Source organism: Myotis brandtii, unplaced genomic scaffold (assembly GCF_000412655.1).
Source record: "Myotis brandtii unplaced genomic scaffold, ASM41265v1 scaffold612, whole genome shotgun sequence".
In the NCBI taxonomy this organism is placed as follows: Eukaryota; Metazoa; Chordata; class Mammalia; order Chiroptera; family Vespertilionidae; genus Myotis; species Myotis brandtii.
In genome coordinates this window covers 543466-551671 of record NW_005370328.1, presented here as the reverse complement: position 1 = coordinate 551671, position 8206 = coordinate 543466, and positions in this window count along the sequence as shown.

Genomic DNA, 8206 nt, shown 5'->3' with positions numbered 1-8206 from the left:
TTTTTTTTTTTTTACAGAGAGGAAGGGAGAGGGATAGAGAGTTAAAAATATCAATGAGAAAGTAACATTCATCAGCTGCCTCCTGAACACCCCCTACTGGGGATGTGCCCGCAACCAAGGTACATGCTCTTGACAGGAATCGAACCTGGGACTCTTCAGTCCGCAGGCCGGCGCTCTATCCACTGAGCCAAACTGGTCAGGAATTGATCAATTACTTTTGATCAATCTCAGACTGCAGAATGTGGCTTACGTGGACAGCAACAATGAGCTCTTTATTACTGAATCCCAGAAGTAGGCATGTGGAGGCTGAAAGAACACAGCTTGCCCCTATAAAACTTTCAGCGCGAAGGAGCAGGTCAGAAGGTGTTTATAGGCAGACAAATCTCCTCTCTGCCCCCATCTGGCCCCCACCCCTCATACAGCAAGGCAAAAAGAGGTCCACCTACTTCCTCGTCCTCTTCCTCATCCCAGATTTCTTCACATCCTCATCCCTAACTTCCTCTCCAGTAAGACACACCTTCCCAAGGAGATGTGAATGAGACCTGCAAGTTCTGCTAATAGGGATCCCTCAACACAGAAAGGAACCTCGACACTAGAGAAGAAGAGGTCCTAGCCCAACAGGTGTTATAATCACTCACCACAAATGAGGAAAGAAAGGCTGTAGAGCAGTGGTTCTCAACCTTCCTAATGCCGCGACCCTCTAATACAGTTCCTCATGTTGTGGTGACCCCCAACCATAAAATTATTTTCGTTGCTACTTCATAACTGTAATGTTGCTACTGTTATGAATAGTCATGTAAATATCTGATACGCAGGATGTATTTTCATTGTTACAAATTGACCATAATGAAAGCATAGTGATGAATCACAAAAACAATATGTCATTATATATGTGTTTTCCGACGGTCTTAGGCGAACCCTGTGAAAGGGTCGTTCGACCCCCAAAGGGGTCGCGACCCACAGGTTGAGAACCGCTGCTGTAGAGGAAGACACAGATGAGTCCACAGCCAGTTTCCAATGCCAAATCAATACACATGAAACCATGAGGCGGCCACGGCAACACCTTGTGCGTGAAAAGTGAGTGAGATCATGACAGGTACATGACCAACAACCTGCGAAGCCAGAGACCAGAGAATGAGGAGATGGGGTTGCGGCTGAAAGCAGATACTTCTGGCTGGAGATGGGCGTGGGTAATGGAGAGCAGGGAGAAGTTCCAAAGATAAAGAAGGAAGTCAGAAATCTTTGGATGATACAGCTTTGATCAAGAGCAGGCATTCCCACCAGAGTGCGCTCCTGGATTTAGGCCGTTATCAGTGTTCACACTACAAAGAGGCTCGAGAAGGAAGCTCAGGCCCAGAGCTTTGGGTGGGGGAAGAGGGAAATAAGCGTAGAAAAGCTTCCCTTCTTTGTTTGCACTGCCCTGCCAACCATATGTATTTATGTTTTACTATCTTCCATTGCAACGGTGACAATCAGTAGTGGGGTAAGCATACGCTGTTGCCATGACTCCAATGTGAATGCTAAACAATTATTCGGTTGAGATTTTAAAAGACCTCCTCTGCGACCATTCAGAAAGGGAAGGGTTTGGTCAACCAAATACTTCTCTATTGTATAACACTATAATTGCTTTTTATCTTTTTTTAAAAAAAAAGCACATTTGTTTATCCTAGGAAAATGTTAAGTGGCCCTTAATGTTTTTACCACATAAATCTAGTAAGGACACCATCACCTACTGATTGGGTAATCATAGTAGATCTCACTTTTAGAGTTTTATAAGTTACAAAGCTGCCTCACATGTGAAATGACTTTTATTCTCATTTTATAGGTGATGAGACTGAAGCTTGGGGGATTTAAATAAATTGCCTGTCTTCATCCATCTTAAAGATAGTAGGTTAAGATTCAAGTCCAGGTTAAGATTCTTTAACTTTGAAAGAACACTCTAAATATTTAATCGTGCCACCCAAAGAAACATGACAGAGAGATAGTACCTAGAAAATCCTAAAATGGCTCTTAGTATCTTGGATCAGATGCCTCTCTTGTTTTGTGAGTGAAGCTGAGCAACCATCCAAATAACCAAAACTTTTGGTAACTTTTTTTTTATTTTTTCCCCTTGTGGATCCATAAGAAAAATGTTTGGGGTTTTTTTTTATCTTCTATGTGCTAATTTGCTAAAACAGCTCATAGAACTGCAGGAAATGCTTTACTACTGCTGGTTTGTTAGGAAGGATTTTGTAAAGGATACAAATGAACTGCCCCATGAAGAGGTACATAGGGCAGGACCTGGAGGAGTCCTGAGTCCAGGAGAGTCTGTCCTTGAGGAGTTGGGTTGTGTCACCCTCCTGTCCCATGGATGCATTCACAAACCCGGAGGATCTCTGAACCCCATTGTCTAGGATTTTTGTGGCAGTTCCATTAAGTAGGCATGATTGACTAAATGTGATCTCTAGCTCCTCTCACCTCCCTGGAGGTCAGGAAGTGGGGCTGAAAGTTCCAGCTCCCTAATCACTTGGTTGGTTCTCTGGTGACCAGCCCCATCCTGAAGCTCTCTGGGGGCCCACCAGCAGTCACCTCATTCCTGTGAACTGGTATAGTTGAAAGGGGCTTATTATGAATAACAAAAGATGCTCCAGCACCCAGGAAATTACACGGGGTTAGGAGCTCTGTACCAGGAAATAAGGATAGAGATAAATTTATATTTCTTATTTTACAATAACACAATACGAAAGCTCAAAATTTGTTAGGTTGAGAAATATGGAACTTAGATTTGGTTTCTTCCCTGAAAGAATTTACAGGGTAGGGGGGAACCCACTTCTTAAGCAGCAATTAAGTCTTTAGCACCTTTGCTTTTATCCTATAACCCTGAATTTAAAACAGGTTTTTCTCAGAAGCAATTCTGGTTTTATAAACTGTCTCATGGGCTCAAAATTCCTCATATTATTAAGTTCCTTCATAGCTATGCATTCACTTTTAAGTATAACACATGAGAAATAATCTTTTCTGTTCTGTAATAATTTTTAGATGTCTTTTATTTATTTGAGAACTTGAAAATACATGTTGCTGTGTACAAAATCCCTAGAGCAGTGTTGGCGAACCTATGACACGCGTGTCAGAGGTGACACGCGAACTCATTTTTTTGGTTGATTTTTCTTTGTTAAATGGCATTTAAATATATAAAATAAATATCAAAAATATGTCTTTGTTTTACTATGCTTGCAAATATCAAAAAATTTCTATATGTGACACGGCACCAGAGTTAAGTTAGGGTTTTTCAAAATGCTGGCACGCCAAGCTCAAAAGGTTTGCCATCACTGCATTAAGGCAATAGAATTAATCTCATCTGAAATCACTTCAAGCTGTCCCTCCTCCCACCATTTTCTGACCTGAACTATGACTCTTCCTCATCTCAGAAGAGCCCCCACTCCCTGTGAGGGGGCAACCACATCTCCTCACAGACTCATGACATTTTCATTAAAATAAACAACAGTCACAATGTTCTAATAATGAGAAATATACATAGCAAGGGACATACTGTTCTCTTCCTCCAGGTGACCTGAGGTCTAAGCAACCTGGCCCCACCACTGCTCTATTTCTTTTTTCCATATAATTATCACCTAATATTCTATACAATTGATTGATTCATTGCATTTATATTTATATTCTCCCCCCCCCCCATTAGAATATAAGCTCTTTGATGGCAGGGAATTTTGTCCCTTTTGTTGGTTCTATATCCAAAGAGCTTAGGACAGAAGCTAGAAGGTACTAAGACATTTGTTGAGTCAATGAACACTAGTAGAGACCTTCTTATCTTACTAGTAACTGTCACCACTCTTCAAATAATATGCTCTAGGAATGTCAGGAGGTCTTGGCCACACAGTATCCTGTCATGTTCCCATTGTCTTGGAGATGGTGGGCACTCAAACCAAGATGCTGCCATGAACACATATACAGGCTTTTCCTCATCTTGCCTTTTCTTCCAGAGCCACACACATGAGTAATACCTACTGTCAGTGGCAGCAGCAACAAATACATTGAGCCCAGCTGGCGTGGCTCAGTGGTGGAGCGTCAACCTATGAACCAGGAGGTCATGGTTCGATTCCCGGTCAGGGCACATGCCCAGGTTGCAGGCTCCATCCCCAGTGTGGGGCATGCAGGAGGCAGCCGATCAATGATTCTCTCTCATCAGTGATGCTTCTATCTCACTCTCCCTCTCCCTTCCTCTCTAAAATCAATAAGAATATATGCATTTTTAAAAATACCCAAATGCTAAAACACATTTTTTAATTTTTTGAGGACCCTGTATAGTGATTTCCATAGTGGCTGCACCAATGTACAGTCCTACCAACCAGTACAAATAAGCACTTGAATATGTTAAACTTTATTACATTAGTCATTAGCTAAATACAAACAAAAACCACCATAAGCTATCACTACATGCATATTAAATTGGCTAAAATTTAAAAGACTGACTATACTTTTGTTGATGATGATGTGGAGGAACTGGTAGGAATATGAAATGGTTCAACCACATTGGAAAACACTTTGAGAGAGTCTTTCCAAGTTAAGCATCCAGTTTCTTAAAAAGTTAAGCATTCTGTGAGCCAGCCAATCCACTCCTAGGTACTGACCTAAAAGAATTAATCACATGTCCATTCAAAAACCTGGACAGGAACGTTCATAGAAGCCAGTATGTTCGTAGCAGAATATAATGCCCAAAAGCTGGAACCAACCCAAGTGCCTATCAGCAAGCGAATGGATAAACACATCGTGGCATACTGATACAATAAAAATGAATGAAGTCTTGATATATGCATCCCATGAATGGATCTCAAAATAATCATTTTGAGTGAAAAGAGTCAGACCAAAAAAAGAGGATGCATTGTATTTATACAACATTCTAGAACATGCAAACGAATCCATAGTGACAGAAAGCAGGTCAGTGAGGGCAGATGTGTGGGGATTCAGAGTGGGTGGGAGGGAGCTGATTACGAAAGGGCGTGGGGAAATTTTTGGAGATAATGGATATGTTCGCTATTTTTATTGTGGTGATGGCTTCATGAGCAAACATGTTAAAACTTATCAAATTATACACTTTAAATATGTGTAATTTACTGTATATAAATTATACCTCAATAAAGCTGCTTTTCTTTATTTCAAACAAAAAAAATTTTTTTAAAAGAAGAGTATTCTAAAAAGATGCTAATATCCCTAAGAGAGTTCACATCTTATGCCTTATTAGCTAATACCGTACTGAGAAAGAGAATGAGCAGTGGTTGTTAAGGACAAACCTCGTGATCTTTCCAGAAACTTGCCCTAATGACACACTTACTAGACACCCCAAAACTCTGACAAGTTCTTACGATGGCATGTCATAAAGAATCCATTCGGGGATCCTTTCTTTCTACCCAAAGGTGCCACTCAAGCTCATTTGGAATTCAAAGCTGGATACCTCCGGGCCTGGAGTCACTGTCCTTACTATTTGTGCGTTTTCATTCTCTCCTCTTTCCCCCCAGGTCCCCAAAGCAAAAATCAACCAATTCTAGACAAACAACAACAACAACAAAAGCAGAACAATTTCCTAGAAGCCAAGTAGTCACCTTAACCTCTCGGATGACACCTCCTCAAGATCAGGAAAGGGAACGAAGATGATCTGCCACCTTGGAAACAGTCGTGTGCCTGATTCCAGGGCCGGGACTCCGGCCAGCTCTGTGGCTCACTGAACTACAAAGAGGCCCTCTGGTCCTCAGTGAAGAAGTTCTCAGGCTTGAAGTTCAGCTCACAGCTCATGGCCACTGGAGCATCACTACTGCTCAGAAATCAGAGAAAACTCAAGAGAGATGTGACTGTTCCCACGTCCCGTGTGGTTCAGGGTTCAGGCTCTGGAAGAGGGGCCACATGCAAATGAAAGAGACGAGACAAGAAATAATAATTTGGAAATATTGGGGGCCAGGCGGGCAAGCCCAATGTGAGAGAAAGGACTTCCACTGGTGCCCAGGCCTCGCCAACCTTTTATTCAATTTTGGATACACACCTAGCTCTCAGTCAGGCAGGTAATTGCAGTAACAGACAGACTATCTTAAAGGTCAGTAAATATTAGGATTTACTCTGAGACTATTTGATCAGGAAATAGCTTGAGCCCCCATTGTCTGGACGAAACAATCGGTGCATAGCTCTGGCCCTTGCCATGGGTTCAAGGTTCACCAGCGTTCCGGGATCCTTGTTTGCACTTCTCTGCTAGTGAAGACAATGGGTGGCTTCATAAAAATGTGTCATGGATAGCCTTTCAACATTCCCTAACCCAGCGGTTCTCAACCTGTGGGTCGCGACCCCTTTGGCGGACAAACGACCCTTTCACAGAGGTTGCCTAAGACCAGCCTGCGTATCAGATATTTACATGACGATTCATCACAGTAGCAACATGACAGTGATGAAGTAGCAACGAAAATAATTTTATGGTTGGGTCACAACATGAGGAACTGTATTTAAGGGGCCAGAAGGTGGAGAACCGCTGCACCCTGTCCCGCATGGGCGCCCAACGCCGGCACCTCACTGACTCAACGGGGCGCGTTCCCAAGGCCAAGTGGAATGAGGGAAGGATCGGCCACCACCTCTCTGGACTCTTTTCATTAAAGGGCTTTCTGGCAGAGTCGAGTTTCTAGAGAGGAATCATCCATCAGCCGCGGAAGCCCATTTCCAAGCCTGCCTCCTGTCAGATAGCATCCTAACTCCTGATGAGAGTGAAGGTGAGCTGAAGCACACCGAGTCGGCCGCTTGGCCGGCCGGCGGAGCGTGGGCAGCCGCAGCGACCTTGACCTCCATGCACCGAAATGAGAGGAAGCTGTGACCCGGAGCTGACATTTCCTGACAGCATCGCCCAACTTTCCCAGGACGGGGACCACAACTCACTGATAATGGGGCTTTGAAGTGTCTGGCCCCGGGCCAGGAGGCATGGCGAGTGTCCTTTGGAGAGTATCTGTTTTAGATTACTCCCGGTTTATAGGAAGCCACGCCGGCTAACTTTAGCATTTCTCCTGCCGGCCTTCAGAGCGCGGGGATTTCAGGCTGATTGGTCTCCAGCTTGTTCTCTTGGCTCAAACCTAAATGGCAAGCCTACTGGGTCTGGGTGGTTTCGTTTGGAATTTTTCCCCTCTCTGCGCTGCATTCCAACCCCGCATACATTTCTCTTCTTCAGCTCCTCGCTCCAGCTGTGTTCGCTCATAATTCTCACATCCCGGGGGAACTTTCTCTTTCTCCTTGTGGGGCACTCATTCAAAGGTGTTTCTGCCATGGAAACCTAACTCGACCCCCCCCCAGGGCCCCGGAAGGGCTTCATTGCGAGGGCGCCCCCCCCCCCCCCAAATGTCAGTAGTGCAGAGGTGAAGAAACACTGCTTTGGAGTGATGGGAATAAAAGTAGTAACTCTGCCCTGGCTGGGTGGCTCAGTTGTTTGGAGTGTCATCCCATACACCCAAAGTTTGCCGGTTCGAATCCCGGTCGGGGCACATACCTAGGTTGCGGGTTTGATCCCCAGTTCAGACACATTTGGGAGGCAACTCAGTTGATCAATGCTTCTCTCTCACATTGATGTTTCTCTCTCCCTCTCTCTCTCCCTCTCTCAAAATCAATAGAACATATCCTTTGATGAGGATTAAAAAGAAAAAAGTAGTAGCTTTGACCAAATTAGAGAAAGTAAGAGAGGGACATTGATGTTTCTCTCTCCCTCTCTCTCTCTCTCTCCATACATCTCCCTCTCAAAATCAATAGAATATATCCTTTGATGAGGATTAAAAAGAAAAAAGTAGTACCTTTGACCAAATTAGAGAAGGTAGGAGAAGAAGCAGTTTTTTAAAGACTATGGCAAGCTCTTTGGGTTTTATACACGTTGTGTGTCAGGTACACATAATACATACAGGTTGAAATGTTCCTGAACCAGTGAGGCAAAAATGATGTAAACATAAGCTTATCAACTTGGTTGGTTCAGCATAAAACCTTTCGTCTTGAAACCTCATCCAAACACAGAGCTTCGCTTAAAATTTGGCACCACCGCCCAGCCAGCAGGGGCTCGGTCCCCAGTGTGGGGCGTGCAGGAGGCAGCTGATCAATGATTCTCTCTCATCATTGATATTTCTATCTCTCTCTCCCTCTCCCTTCTTCTCTGAAATCAATATATATTTTTAAAAACCATGCAGGCTGCACAAAGTGTTGGTTG